This window comes from Epargyreus clarus, unplaced genomic scaffold, assembly GCF_041222505.1.
Source record: "Epargyreus clarus isolate Ecla_fem2 unplaced genomic scaffold, WU_Ecla_fem_2.2 ptg000006l, whole genome shotgun sequence".
In the NCBI taxonomy this organism is placed as follows: Eukaryota; Metazoa; Arthropoda; class Insecta; order Lepidoptera; family Hesperiidae; genus Epargyreus; species Epargyreus clarus.
The window spans coordinates 9876906-9893480 of NW_027332214.1; the positions used below are offsets into that span (position 1 = coordinate 9876906).

Here is a 16575-nt window from a genome sequence, read left to right on the forward strand (position 1 = left end):
AGTTACAACACCGAATACTATCAGACGGTGGGCGTTGCCGTTTAAGCGTTGATCAGAACCTCATAACACGTCAGTCTTATCGCGGGTTCGGTATGGCCATAAAATGAGTGGTTACCCGCCACAGTACAGTTCGCGCCAAACTGCTAGTTCGCTCTGAAGTTGTTGCGAGCAAGTGTAGTCATACAATTTGCTGTGGCGACGCAATTCATATTCATTATAATCTATTATATTCTACTAGCTGACCCAGAAAACGTTGTGTTGCCATATAAATTAAAAAATGTCAAGTGTGAACAACCCTTATCACTGAAAATCGGTAAAGCCGTTTCGGAGGAGTACGGTAACTAACATTGTGACACGATAATTTTATATATAAGATTATCTATATTTTTATATTCAGAACGGATTAGCAGTTTTATGCGGACTATAACAACCAAATGGTTTACACTCGCCTTCTTAGTTGGGGGGTGCGAGGTTCAAATCCAGGCAAGATTTTTCAAAATTATATGCGTATTAAAAATTAGGTAACTATCGCTTGCCATACTCGTGAAAGAAAATACCTTTAGGAAACCTACACGATTATCTTGGGCACATACATAAAACAAAATGATATCCGTATACTTTACTTTTTACTACATAAAAAAAAAAAAATATTGTTATTTCTATTTCAATAAATGTTTGATTACAAAGACTAGTTACAATAGGTACTGAAACAAAAATGTGCTGTTTTTAAAACAATAATTTATGTTATGTATCTTAATCTCTTCATTTCTTGTGTATATATCTAAACAATTTGAACATTGCCTAGTTAATAAAAATAAAAAAAAAAAAACTAAAAAAGGAAACATTTTCTTTCTCGGGTTCTATGACCCCACGCGCCTCGAATTCACGTAACGGCTTTGTATTGATACGCGATAGCATCGCTTCTGGCGTTCGATGTTCAAAACTGCGTGCTCCTGATAAATGTTGGATTTTACCAGCTATTTTAGAATTTAAATTTTTGAGCAGCAAATTGTGTTCTTGACTTGAATTCTCAAGAATTAAATTTTATCTTTTTGTTAACAGAATTGAAACGCTACAAATAAAAGTAATGATTTAAGTATAGATTAGTAAAGATACTTCGCCGCCTTGAAATTGAATGAAGCCACTAACAGCTTATTTTAGTAAGTTCTTTTTTTGAATTCTTGACAAATAAAAACATTTTTAGAGAAAATTTACGAATAAATAACTAATACTGCGTAATTTACGTAATAAATAAATAGTTATATCAAATATTTTAGGGACTAACTATTTCAATTCTCAAAACTGGGTACATTTTCTTGTTAGGAGTGAGTAATCTTTACTAATCTATGGATTTAAGTGCGTTTGAATTTTTTTAAGCAAATTTAATGTAGTAATTTTGATAATAAACTACCTATTGCCTATTAAACGCTTTCTACACTCCTACGATTCCCTGTATTGTAGGTGCCATAGACACACACAAAGACTAACTCAAACACCCAATCCCAGAACAGATACCTGAATTCATCACTCAGATATCTGTCTGGCCAGGGATCGAACCCGGAACGCTTTGCGCGTCAGACCGGTATGGTGACTGCTCTGCCACGCGGGTCGTCACCCCATATTGAACCCCAGAAAGAATTAGAGCTCTACTACGGTTGCCATACCTAGCTAGTTGGAATTCCTTACAACACCTGTTAAACCAACACACCGCAAGTTGTTAGGCAAAAATAACTCCGGAGTATAACCACAAATAGTTCTTCAATTTATCCGGTGAAGACAATTAATCATATGAATTGATTCATGATCGATCCTTAGCGTACACAAAACCATGTAACTAGTATTCGTAATCAAACAAATGTGTCCAATGGAAACGCGATTCGCTCCTGGCGTTCGATATTCAAAACTGCGTTGTTCCTGATTAATGTGCGCTTTATCGGCTACGTTCTAGCGTTAACCGGCTACTCGAATTTGAATTTGGAATTACAAATGAAATTGCGCCTTTTTGTTTGCTTTTTGCTGTACATTTTCTATTCAGCCAAGTGGAAATGTATAGATGTGTCTATGGCATCAATTTCAATGACGAACGGTATTTGTATTGTATTTGTTTTAGTGATGTCAGTTTAATTTATAGGAATAAAGGAAATTGAAGTGATGTTCTGAAATTTCAACGTGACTATTATTTTCTATATTCTACTAGCTGACCGGGCAAACGTTGTGTTGTCATATAAATAAAAAAATGTTAAGGGTGAACAACCCTTATCACTCAGGGGTATGAAAAATAGATAGTAGCCGATTCTCAAACCTACTAAATATGCATATAAAATTTGGTGAAAATCGGTAACGCCGTTTCGGAGGAGTACGGTAACTAACATTGTGACACGAGGATTTTATATATAAGATTGAACTGATTTAGATCACATATAGATGTTTTGCACAAATACATAGGAGTTTAATGGAGTAACGTAGGTAACTAGTTATTAACTCTTAATTTGTTATGGTCTCTCCACAAAAATCGAAAAAGCCGCCAAATTGAAGAGGTATGTGCTAGAAATAGCTTAACCTAACCGAGAAACTAGAAAAAAACCTGGCAAAAGTCTAAATAAAACAAAAATGCATATCAATTCGTTGTAAAAAAATAGCTAAATTTGTGCTATGTTAAAATAAAAATAAAAATAAAACTATATTTTCATAAAGTAACTAAAAAAATAATCTGTTATTCGTTCCTCATAAGCCGCAACTCCCAAACGACAGAAGACATCAATTAAACACCGCATACTGCGTATCTATCACGCAGTTTATGTTGCATATACAATTTGACAAATGGCGGGCCTGGGAGTTTTACCGTACAAAGCTATTACATTGCACTACGCTAAGTCAACAGTGCGATCGCGCCTCGTCCGCCACGGAATTCCTCTGATCAAATATTCACTGTCCCGTGTGCGGCCTAGCTCAAAAACCGGACTATGTGCCTATGTCTTTCTGTATTAATTCTATGTATGTACACGTGTATCATGTATTTTTTATGGAATTGTGGTAACAAAAGAAGGTGCTCCATAAAAAATACATATTGTCATCTTAAGTAACCAAAAAAACTAATCTGTTGTTCGTTCCTCATAAGCCGCAACTCCCAAACGACAGAAGACATCAATTAAACACCGCATACCGCGTATCTATCACGCAGTTTATGTTGCATATACAATTTGACAAATGGCTGGGAGTTTTACCGTACAACGCTATTACATTGCACTACGCTAAGTCAACAGTGCGATCGCGCCTCGTCCGCCACGGAATTCTTCTGATCAAATATTCACTGTCCCGTGTGCGGCCTAGCTCAAAAACCGGACTATGTAAAGTCTTTCTGTATTAATTCTATGTATGTTCACGTGTATCATGTATTTTTTATGGAATTTTGGTAACAAAAGCAGCTGCTCCAACTTGGTACTCAGTGGTGGCAATTTATCTGTGGCTGATTACAGTTAAGATTCTTATCCTATCTAAGGTAGGTATCAGTAGAGTTGTCCAAGGGTAGCAAAAACCATGTGTTATTAAATGCTTACCACGCATGCTCGCCTTTTACTCTACGTTATAAAGAAATACAGATTATAATCAATCTCAAATATCTGGTATTAACCTCAGATATAAGCTATTCTATCTGTGCTAGAAAAAAAACATTGCAAGCCCTGAAGACTAATTTAGAATGCCTCGGTATGTATCTTCTTCATCTCTATCTAAAAATATCAACTTAGTTCAAAATTTATACTCATAGCACCTCACTAGCAATCCTTATGTTGTGGATTTTATAGAAACAAAGATAGATTGGTGTCATAACTATTTGGCCACCTAATTATTGTTTACTAGCTTTTGCCCGCGGCTCTGTACGTTGGACCTCATTCACGGTCTTATGTGTTAATCCAGGTTATAAACTATATTTGTGTCAAATTTCATCCAAATTCGTACAGTCAGTTTTGCGCGTTTAGTTATTTACTCGTAAATTTTCTCTAAAAATGTTTTTATTTGTCAAGAATTAAAAAAAAAGAACTTACTAATAAGCCGTTTGTGGCTTCATTCAATTTCAAGGCGGCGAAGTATCTTTACTAATCTATGATTACCACTATCTATTAAAGTAAATAGTGCATTGATAACAATCTGTGTGATACTTTTTATATGGAAAGAGAAACAAAATAAAAAAAAAAACAAATCAAAACATCTCCAGCCTTAACAAATTAATCCGTGCGGCCGATGTATTGACGAAAAAAAAGTGCGCACAATCGAGAACAATTCTATGAGAATCACAAAAAACGACGTCGCTATAAAACCAGCGCTCTTTTATTACATAGACGCACGTACGTCTGATTATTTGAAAATTCATGTGCTGTCCACCCCTGTCCACCCACAGACAAAATACGGGTGTATACGAAATTCGAACGGTTTTATTCCGGACTAGCGAAAACCGGTTCATACCGGTACTATACGCATACGCAGATATAGTATGTTTAGTAAAACCCGTAGGCTGTATGCAAAACCGGGTAAATGATGATCAAATTTTGTAAAACTATACGCGTTGTTACGAAGGCATGCTCGTTGTGAATATAATTCCGCGCGTGTGTGGGTGCGGCTTCAATTATAATTTGGTAGACAAACAAATGGCTTCATAAACCATCCTTTGTATACTGTTGTTTCGACTCCGCTATGAGACAATACTAATATGGGGTGACCCTTAGCTTTTGCCTGTGCGTATATTTCTGCCGCTAAACAGCTGTTTTGCTCTGAAATATAAGCTTATACAAAGAAGAAACTTAATATTTCATTAGCAGCATTCTTACGAATCGCAATAAATTTAGGTACATTTTTTCTACGAGTATATTAACAAAGGTATACGATCTACCTGATGGAAAAGTAGTCACCGTCGCATATGAACATTTGCAACACCAGAGGATTCGCCAATGCATCGCTGGCTTTGGAGGAGAGATGATTTTGCACCTTTTATGAATAGCATCATATTCCAGCAGTAGTTAAGAAACTCGGCCTCGTCGAGGGGTCCGAGGTTCAAATCCCAGGCACGCACCTCCGATCATATTCCATGCCCCATATATATCGAATTAGACCTGTTTTATACATGATAGTGACCCTAATTTTCAGAACAAGGACTTAAGTTACAATCATTGTTCTTGTTACAATCATTGGTTACAATTACTCGTAGATTTTTGACGAACCACATAATTGATTTGTCATTTCTAATTTATTGTAATTAAAGGAATAATAATGTTGTTTGTTGTATGTTTTCCGACTCAACCATATGTATAAGTAATTAAAATAAATAGTTACGTACACAATACTATAATTTTACGTTTGTCCGTGACGCAATATGGAGGAAAGTCAATTATTATTATGAAATCTGTTAAATAAAACATGTTTTGAATATGTTGTTTTGATTTAATTCTGTTTTCCAATATCGTTGAAGCGAGTCATACTAAAATAATTTCAAATTCCGAGATTTGTGTACTTAATTACTAATAAATGAACTTGAACTTGCTATAAAGTTGAAGGAAAACATGATGAGGAAACTTGCATAAATACCTGAAACTTCTTAAAGGTGTATGAAGTCTCTACTTATACATCATCATCATCAACCCTGTTGCTTTTGCCCGCGGCTTCGCTCGCGTTACGAAGTAATATTTTCATCCCCTATTTTATCCCCTTGGGGGTAGGATTGATCAAAATTCTTTCTTAGCGGATGCCTACGTCATAACATCTACCTGCATGCCAAATTTCATGCCGATCCGTCCAGTGGTTTGGGCTGTGCGTTTATAGATCACTATGTCAGTCAGCCACGTTTGAGTTATATATATTTAGATGTAATGTATATTGTAAGACCTGCAATGACTGTAATATTCATGGCAAATAAATGATTAAATGTTAAATGATTAGTCGTACGCACTTGGTTAACACGGTGGATTAGTGTCTAAACTTCTCTTGAATGTGACTCCTTCCCAGCAGTGGGACACGATGCAGTCCACCCCGAACCCCAAGCGTGCCATAACATTCCAATAAGCACGTGATTGAACGCACGCATGCTCGTTTAAAACTTCATTTTCGCAAAAAACACACTGAATCCGCGAATGATTCGCCAGTCATTCTGCAAACTCTCTCATAAAGAAAGCTTTTGTCCAACAGTGGGCTGATAATAGCCGTTTTCTATCCGCGATGTAAAATGTGGTGTATTTTTGATATTTGTTCTTTTGTTTTAAAAAAGAAAAGTAGCAGTAATGATTGAGTGAGCTTAGAAACAAGTGTACGGGTATTATTATAGCAATATTCTGTAGTATTGTTTTGCAACAGACGTTTCAATGCCCTACTTATGCTGTGGACTAGTATTTGCAAAGTACAATGTGTTCATTTCTACTGAGTAAAAATTGTAAATGCTCTCTTAGTTATATCTAAACCCGGTCTATAATTTTATATCTAGATTTTTTGTGCGTAATATTAATTTCATATGTGATTTATTTATGGTGGTATATTGTCCTTTTAGATTCGAATCGGGACATACTATTTTCATACCTAATTGTCTTATGACAGTAGTGTTAAACGTTGCTGTGTTCTGGTTTGAAGGATTTGGTAAAACAGACATAATTTAAGATTTTTTCCAACTTAGTTCTCAGGAGTAGCAAAGTATTTGTGGTCGATCTCAAATATAAATAAATAAATATAAAGAAACGCTTTCTACACGCACAGCCCCACATTAGGATTCCCTGTGTCGTGGGTGCCATGGACACACACATAGACAAATACACAAACACCCAGACCCAGAAACAGAAATGTAAATTCATTATTTAGATATCTGTCTGGCCGGAGATCGAACCCGGGACCCTTTGCGCGTCAGATCGGTATGGTGACCGCTCCGCCACGCGGGTCGTCAATACGACTTATCTTATATGGATTTGATTTTAATAGCTGTCTGTGAGTGATAGTGGCCATCTGCCATTAAATTGACTGCACGCTTCTTTGTTATATACTTCTGTATTATAAAATAACGAATTAATATAAAATTACATTATTAACCTTTTTTCCGTCTTTTGTTTGTTAAACTTAAAGTATTATCCTGTTTTATAATTACAAATTCAAAATATTAATTATTAGTGTCACACAATATATTACGTATGTATATATTTTACACATAATATTTGTGTAGATATTACTAATTGTAATACTATGACGTACGTTTTCGGAAAGTTGCATTGTAATATTCGAAATAATTTGTAATGCATCACTCACCATTAATATGATTTTGAACTCTTATCCGGTGAAAATTTGCCCGTGGCTCTCCGATTGATCTGAAAATAAGGAAAATTTCATTTAATATACCTAATTAATAAAAAAAATCTACGGGTTGCACTCTTGGAGTGTCGGCAGAAGTCAAAACTTTCGAAACCGGTTAGGTTAGGTTAGGAATAATAAAATATAATAAATAAACAATGAAACTGACACCCGAAGACATCTTGACTTTTGCAGTTTGCGTAGCAGTTTTACGAATTTTCGATCAGCAGTAGCTAATAACAGCAGTATTAATCCTTGTTGTGCTCTGGTTTGAAGGGTGTGGTACGGGAGATATACTCCTCCGGGGCGTTCCAGCTTAGTCCTCAGCGGTAGGGACGCATCTGTGGCTGGTCTCAGGTGAGGAATATCTGATCCTTTCTGGGGTTGATTACAGGTATCCATAGGCGGCAGTAGCCACTTGACTTGACTGCATGCTTGTCTGCTACTCTTATTTTATAAAAAAAAACGAGCAATAGGCTGTTACGAATCATAGAGCAAAAAGCCGAACTACACGCGTCACAAACACCTTCTTATCAGAATTCGATAAAAAGCATCGAAAATCCCAATAAACAAGGTACCCTATCGATAAGACGTATCGATAGGATCTATACGGGCCGCCACGTGCGCACGACCACCCGGCGTGTGCGCGTGCGCATAGATCTACGCTTTTTGATTTTTTTTGCCTAGCTTCCGATCTGTAGCTACGACCCGTATGAGGATTTGACTAGTTTTTGAGTATGGCAATCGTTTTTGTAGGTTCTGTGGTTTGTATAGGAAATTTTAATGAATATACGAGGTCCTATCTAATGTAGATGTTTGATGTAAATAAAAGTGTCAATCGATTAAAAATATGGAAATTAGACAAATATTCCAACTAATATAACAAAGTAAGGAACGGAAAAATAGTTTTAAAAAGTTCACAAACATAACAAACAAATAAATGGAATTAAAGCCTAGTTATCATCAGATATTACGAATGCTTTGATGATTTTTAGAAAATGAAACAAATCGGCTATGTAAATATCTTCATATAATATACGGGCTAGTATTGGAAACAGCTGTGCATTTAACGGGAGTTTAATTATGTAAGAACTGGTAACGGTACTCAAATATTCAATATTTTTGGGTCCCGGCGTTAAATAAAAAAACCACGGTATGGGTACGGACATCATCCAAAGGAAGCTCGCAAGTAATAAATCGTAGCGTGTTAACATTATTGGTAATTACCAGCCCTTAAACCTCAGAAGGGCTATACAAAGGGTCTCCAGGTGTCGCGGGCGTGCGCTAAAGTGGCCAGTTGTACGCGGCCCTTGAAGAGCGGAAGTAAGTACGTAATTTGGTTTGTGTTGCTGATTTATTATTACATACGTAAATATAACGCATCTGTTTGTTAGTTATTGTGTTGATTTTGAATTGAATGTTATTAGTATTTTTATCTATAGACGAAGCGGTGTGTAGTCTGAGCGGTCTCAGTTTTCGAAATACTGACGTCTACACCTTTTAATTTTTGTGTACCTAATTGTTACCAATTTTGTACGAAGCTTTTCCGTGCATTTAAATTTAATTCTCCATACATACCTAAATCTAATTCTTATATAAACCTTGTCAATGTTTAAGATATGATTGATCAAAGTTTTATATGATATATTTTTTAAATAAACTTTAGGTATGTAATTTGTTATTTATCGGTGTACCTAACTTTAATTAGCCTCATTGATTTTAACTCTTATGTTAATCTATAGGTAGAGTAACAATCATTATGAATATTAAATCAGTGAAAGTTGCCTTTAGATCTCAATCGGTGTCGTAAACACATTGTATGTATTTTTTCTAAATCGTAAAAGATCTTAGCACCTTAACGTGCCAAATTGCCCGAATCGTGGATAATACTTGTGCAAGTTGTCAACAAAAAATCTATAGATTTCGCGCAGATGTGACAATTCTTATCGATTTAACTTTTGACTTCCGAATCTTTGTGTTTGATCACAGAAACACCTATTTACGGCAAGTAGGAGTATTTATTTATTTGTGGTTGCCATGATATGATATTTTATTTAGTTTAACTTGAGAGTTAGTGATGGAGATCAACACCTTCTTATTTTGTCGTAGGGACCGTAGATTTTTGCAAGTTTTTACATAAGTTAAAAGCCGATTTTCCTCATTATAAACTTGTCTGTGTTTACAAGAAGTCTTTTCAAAATCGGTTTATACGTTATCAAAAATGTTTGCGCAAAGAAAAATACTAAAATTGCATATTAACTTTCTTCTTCTTTTAAAGTATGGTTAAATGAAAACAGTCCTGCTCATTCTATAACCCATGAGAAATATTTATTGATTCAATTATATTAGCAATCTTCGTCACATCTTAAAGCACACATCCGGAAGAAATTCAAGTCACAAAAGTAGGTACTTCTCGCTCGCCATTAATATTTATTTGCAGTGACATGCGGGCCATTGAAGGAACCATTCTTAGAGCCCCTTAACCACAATAGAACAGTAGAATTGGTCTACTTGGCCCAAATTACCAGTATCCCGCATCCTCGGTCCCCTGCTGATATGAATTAACTAGACAAGTTTTTTCGCAGAACCCAAAACACCGGAAGTTCACACAAAGATGTTTAATCGCTTTAAATGTATGTCACAGATCAAAACTTGGCTTTAACTGTAACATGATATACCAATTAGATATGTGTTTGTACTCCAATTTGTCAAGTCAATAAAACGCCTTGAAAACTTTTGTAATGCTAAGTTGTTTAACGCTGCCAAATTATATGTTATCGAAACACTGAACAACCCTTCACCGTAATATCTCGTCATCAGACACTGCGACGTTTCACGACCTGTCAAAGCATAAAAATGTATCGCGTTTAGGGTGTGTCCACACGCCCACTTGCAAGACGTGTGACGTCACCGGAACTGACGTAAGGAGGTCGTCTCACCGTTCTTGAATGACGCACACACTGCGGTGCACGTATAAGACGGTACGTGTGTGTATGAATGAACGTACGCTACGATTGCGTAGTGATAGTGCGAGACTTAGCTATGGAGATTGGCGAGCGTGTAGACAAACACGCTTGATAGGTGACACGCGACTAATTGATGTCCTACTGTTACGGAAGCGAATTAACAGTTATAGTACTCGGAACATCTAATGAGCGAACATACGAATCGCCTACCATAAAGTCTCACTTGACCGCGCCTAGAACAATTGGAGTCGAAAAACTGTTCGTCATTTCCGAATTTTAATGAGCGAACACGTTGCTATGAATGACAGGAGCATTGGACCCTGCGCCAATACCATAATACACCGGCAGACTGTACTTTCGACCACATTTCTTTTCTATTCTGACCCTTATTCTAATGTGTGTTTAGAAGTTTGTTCGTCACTATCGGTATGGGTACAGAGGGGTGCGCGGGCAGGTGTGAGGCCAGATGTCTTCAAAATTGCCGTGCCATAAGGTACTGTATGGACACACCCTTACTTTTGTGGCGCTTGGCGTGTGCCAAGGTTTAATTTTATGCTTGATTACGAGTCGATTGGGGACTACTAATTAATGGTTACGAGATGAAGGACTCCGGAGTTATGAGTGCGCTGTAGTTATACTTCTTAGTTACGGTGCTCGTTAAAATGTTTCTGAGATTAAATTGTTTTTGTTTTGCAAGAACTCAAGTGAATAAATATCGTTGGATTTTTTTGTAGCCGTATAAAGATTGTCTCTTTAATTGTTCAAGTTTAACGTGTTTGAAAGATAGAGTATAGTATCTATCTATAAATACTGGGTATTTCCGATTCAGTGTTTTTAGTGAAAACTAATAAGTCAAATAAACAGATAATTTATAGACATTGAATCCGTTAAAGTGTATTTCTATTAGATCAACTTTGTTATCATCATCATCATCAACCCATTACTGTCCCACTGCTGGGCACGGGTCTCCTCTCAGAATGAGAAGGATTAGGCCATAGTCCACCGCGCTGGCCAAGTGCGTATTGGTAGACTTCACATACCTTTAAGATTTTTTATAAATCTCTCAGGTATGCAGGTTTCCTCACGATGTTTTCCTTCACCGTTTAAGCAAGTGATAATTAATTTCTAATACGCACATAAATTTGAAAATCAGAGGTGCGTGCCTGGGATTTGAACCTCGGACCCCTCGATCGAGAGGCCGCGTTTCTTAACCACTAGGCTATCACTGCCATGTTATATGTATACAACTTTGTTATACTTATTAAAATAAAAAATAAACTACACCTATTTATTGAAAATTATTTAATAGGTACACAGATTTCGCGAAAGATCTTATAGATTACATATTTTCTATGTTTACGGGTCATGATGTCTGATAGAGTGCTTAAAATATATATGAATTTTAAACATACGATTATGTCTTTATCATTGATTGTTTGTTACTAGTTTTGATGCTACTTTGAAAAACAGCTCACAAAAAATACATACAGCCGAACATAGTACATTTTCCTTTTTCGAAATATTAAAAAATACACACCTACTAGATTGTCAACCAAAAATACCAGGCTAACAGAAAATGGTAGAGCACAGATGTCAGAAAGAGATAGAATACGTTCGTTTATTTCATTTTTATCCACACATTGTCTTCCTGTGTCCGGTGCAAGTAATCAAAGGCACAAAGCGATGACTTTTCGAGGCAGCCCTTCAGCCTACGTCATATCTCCGTAATTGGCTTTCAATTTCGATACCTTTTGTTAGTCCCGATTGGTTTTATTCATATTCGTGGATATCTTCGTTAAATCTTGTTCGTAATTGAAAAGTTTTTTGCTCACCTTTAGACGTCAGTGAAATATGAACGCTTAGAGGTAGAAATATAGGTATCTCTATAAAAGTGATGAATAAACATTTCTGTAAAGATATTCGTCTTTAAGTAAACTCGAAATTCAAATTAACCTTATTGAGAAAGAGAGACTCTTTTTACTTTTAACATTAACAATTAGAATAAGATATAGCAGAGAAATGTGGAGTACTAGTAATTTTAACAGAGAAAAAGTATAAATGAAAAAAATAGTAATTAAATGTGCACCTGCTGAAGAATAGGTACTACTTAAAACCTTAAAAATTATTTGAGGTGATATAGCAGACTAGATTATTGATTAACCATAAAATTCACACCATTTAATTCAAAAGATCTTGTAATTCCCAAATAACAAATGAATATGTTCACTTGAAAAGTTCCTTCAGTTAAAAAATCATATCATTTACTTTTTTGTGTAATCATTTCTCATATACATTTAAAATATTACAAGTCCCTATAAATCTCATTGTAATAAAAATATTTTAGTGCAATGCGCAAGAATCCGAATCGACGCTGAATCCAAAAATTTGAACGTAACCGTCGTACGCGCATGACGCTTACGACCCCCGCGAAAGGTGCGCGCTACACAGGGGTACCACCCCTATTATCTTTAACATTCGAAGTCTGTTTGCAAGATAAAGGCAAGGGGAGCCGGGGGGTGATTTTCTTTATTCTTCACCCGGATTTATTATTATTTTTTAGATATTATTACTGTGATTGTCGACCGGCGCGTGCGCACATGTCCCGCCACCCTAACGAAAGCGTAATGCTCTTACTGTTTTTGTATTTACTCTTTGCTTTGTTCGGGGATTTGAAGGTTACTTTAGTGGTTCCTTGTTTCGGTTTTATTATTCAACATTTTGTTATTAATGTTACTACATTTATTGCTGATTGCTTTTCATGCGCTAAATATTTATTCGTACTTTAGTCAACTTATTGTAGAATGATCAGTTGATCCATTTTAAAAACATCTGGAAGTTATGACAGAAAAAATCAGCGATCGTAAATCCAAAACGTAAAGGTGGATCGCCGTAGTAACAAACTTAACTTCCATATTTTAGAGATCAATCCATTCTTATAATGAAAAGGAGAAGGCACAAAATTGTCTTCAAAGTAATCCCATGGCAGCACTTTAGCGATGTCTACCAAAACACTTGTAACTATTGAATTCTCGCCACAAAGCATTAAGATCCATATCCGTTCGTTCGAATTCTAAAGATGCACCACAGCTGATTCGATTGCACCTTAACTTAATAAAAAAACACCACAATCGAAACTGGTCTATACATCGAGTCTGTAAGGTTCGAAATGGAGCGCTTCTTACAAATTCTTGCAAGGTACTTCGGTTCAAGAATGTCTGAATACATTTTAACGGAAACTCAATCGTAAGGTGTTTAAAATAAGGTTAGAAGGGATAGTTTGAAGGCACGTGGAGATGCTATCACAGATGGTGTTTGATCCGGCGATTTAATGTGTTTTGTGGGCGTATCAAATGTCTTTACGGTGAAAAAGTGGCGCCTAAGACAAAAAGACAATTGTGTTTAAACTGGGCCAGGTGGAGGTCTCGACGAATCGTAAGAAGTTCTTATTTCCTTATTCTTTTTTTAGTATTTTATTATGTTAGTCATGAATAGATATTATGGAAATGTTACTAGTTTTATTAATACGTACATGCGTGTTTGTATATCGTCATATAATACGGAGATAGTTGAAAGAAAACTGATTAGGTTTTCTACATAAAAGGAGTGTTCTACTTAGTTGAAAATACAGATTATAACTGCGCAAAGTAATAAAAAATTAATAATTATTATTCTCATACTAATCGTTAAAGTTCACTTCATTTGATGCTATAGATGCACCTAGAACAACTTTTCTTTTCTTATCATTTAAATCTAACTAGACCAGATCTACCGGAGATTGAACCCAAAACACTGGCACCCCTTACATCTGACTGGTCCGGCATTGCCACGCGTCTCGTCAAAATAAATATCATACGGTTATATTTAAATTGAGTGAGATCGTAATATAAAGGGTTGTTTAATCACACATACTCTCTTATATACTCCATTAAACACCGATTGATTTGATACTACTTAGTTTTAAATTAATATGTATGGAAGTTTTAGTAAACAAAAGATCATTGTTCATAAATTATTATCAATCTATCTAATGTTTTGGTTACCAAATTGAAATTTGACAATTTTTTCTTCTAGAAAGTCATCGTTATTATCGTAGGAGCTTTAGAAATCTAGAAAAGAAGCGACAGCGTCTTCTTTCTTTTATACGAATAGCTAAGTATAGCTATTATGGCAAATCCCGCTTCTTAACACGATGTACTATATATTTCTTACACTATAATTCTTACACTATACAAAAATACATACATTTACTGACTTAAATACAATAATACATTTAAAGGTGATAGAATGTCTTTGTTTTCCTGCAGTAGCAAACCCTATCATACGTATTTCTGTTTTACAGTACTAGTATAACATTCCTATGTTTCAATGTTTGAAGGGTGTCGTAAGATAGATATCGTTTTCAAAGCATTCCGTCTTAGCTTTCAAGAGCATTGCATTTCTTTGACGTCGGGTAGAAATCTTCAAGTATATGAATCTTATAACAGATATTGAACGAAGGCATTGAACATTTAATATCAGATGGACTGCATTCTCATATTCTACTACATAGATTAGTAAAGATTACTCGCTGCTAACAAGAAAATGTAAGCTTTTGACAATTATCACTGTCATTTATTTTCATGTCATGTGTTTGAAAAATATTAAAAAAATGTAGTTTAAGACCATTTACGAATGAAACGATATTTCTCCGCACTTTTTCTTCGATTTCGCGTCTTAACTGCGCATGACGGCATTGTTCCGCGTAAATTACACCATGACAGCCATACAAGGCGGTGAGATATCTATACTTATATATGTTCTACTACTATAAAAATCAAAAATAGATAATGACTCCTATTCAAAGTCATTTTATACGCGTTTTAAATATCATTGAACGCACACGCCACTATTTTTTTCATCCTAATTTTTCTCGTATCCAAAAAAGCCAGAATCAAAAATGGACAGTTCCACATCAATTACGTTAGTATCATAAAAGCTAGATTCAAAAATGGTTCCACATCAATTACGTCACTGTCCTATCAGTGGAGTTCAATAAAATTCAAATGTCGAACGTATCGATCCAACATGGCGGTCATAATCCTCTTCAGGATTAAGCTTTTAGTTGAATAAGATATTTCGAAATGGCGAAGTAAATTCATTTACCTAGACTAGCTCCGATTTATGCTTAACGGTAACAGTAGGTATATTATATAGTTCATGTCATGTACCTAATATTTTCGTATTAGCAAAAGGAAGGTATTAGCAATTTAGACACATAGATTAGTAAAGATACTTCGCCGCCTTGAAATTGAATGAAGCCACAAACAGCTTATTAGTACGTTTTTTTTTTTAATTATTGACAAATAAAAACATTTTTAGAGAAAATTTACGAATAAATAATCCACAAAACCTTTACTGTATTTGAGGACTTAATATAGGTATTAAAATACTAATATAGTCATCAATATATTTACAGTTCTAGATTTTAAATTTAATTAATATTTAGGAATGATTTTTAAGCAGTTACAAACCCTTTGAATACCTAAGTTGGTCACAGATGCATTATTACTCCTGACTAAGTAAGAACACGTCATGTAAGAATCCCTTCCACATCCTTCATACCACAACCAAACAGTGCTGCTCCATTACACCTAAGCTTGTTGGAAGAACCACCTATAAAGCTTATAAGCTTATGTAAAACCAAGTTCTTAAGCCTTAAAGAGTCATTAGCACAGTAGCTTTATTACTCTAGTGCTCGTTAGAGTTCAATAAACATTGAATTTCGAGCACATATCGATCCAACCCCTGACGTACGAGTAATCCTGTAGACGCACGCGCCCACTATACCTATTGTTTCCTCCATGCTCCCTATACGAAGGGTATAATGTTGAATATTGTCTACTTTCGGAGTCTACTTACTTGCCCCTCCGCCACCTTTGACCCTGCGCAGGAGCAGCTGCGAGTAAGATGGCTAGGGGTGTATCCCGATCGATATTTTCGCTTATCGAACAATAGGACGCTTAGTATCTTGGAGCAAATTTGCCAATTTTACGATGCACTAAATTTTGTGAGTCTTACGCGTAAAAATATATTTTGTTTCGTAAAAATTCATTGCTGTTCTACGAAGTTTTTTGAATTATGATTTCGGTGCTTGTTTCAATTGCTCTTTGGAATATTTTCTCCAAAATGAAAACTACTATTCGAATTGAAATTCCTTAGAAGAAGGTAAAAATAGAATAGTTATAATTATTTCTTCCAAATATCTTTTAAAAACGATAATTAAAATTAAAAAAAACAGGACACATATAAATAATTT

The 16575-nt window shown here is 35.4% G+C and overlaps 1 protein-coding gene and 1 long non-coding RNA gene across 4 annotated transcripts in view; one reads left to right on the top strand and one right to left on the bottom strand.

Moving 5' to 3' along the window:
* LOC140742932 (uncharacterized) overlaps positions 1-16575 on the top strand; it is a 239611-nt gene that overhangs the window by 86134 nt on the left and 136902 nt on the right. The gene's annotated exons all lie outside the window — the stretch shown is intronic.
* Positions 1-16575, bottom strand: part of pros (homeobox protein prospero) — a 134912-nt gene that overhangs the window by 78774 nt on the left and 39563 nt on the right. For all 3 annotated transcript variants that reach the window (XM_073074013.1, XM_073074012.1, XM_073074014.1), the window contains exon 3: positions 7273-7331. The gene's annotated coding sequence lies outside the window, so the exon portion shown is untranslated. The remainder of the gene's footprint in view (positions 1-7272; positions 7332-16575) is intronic.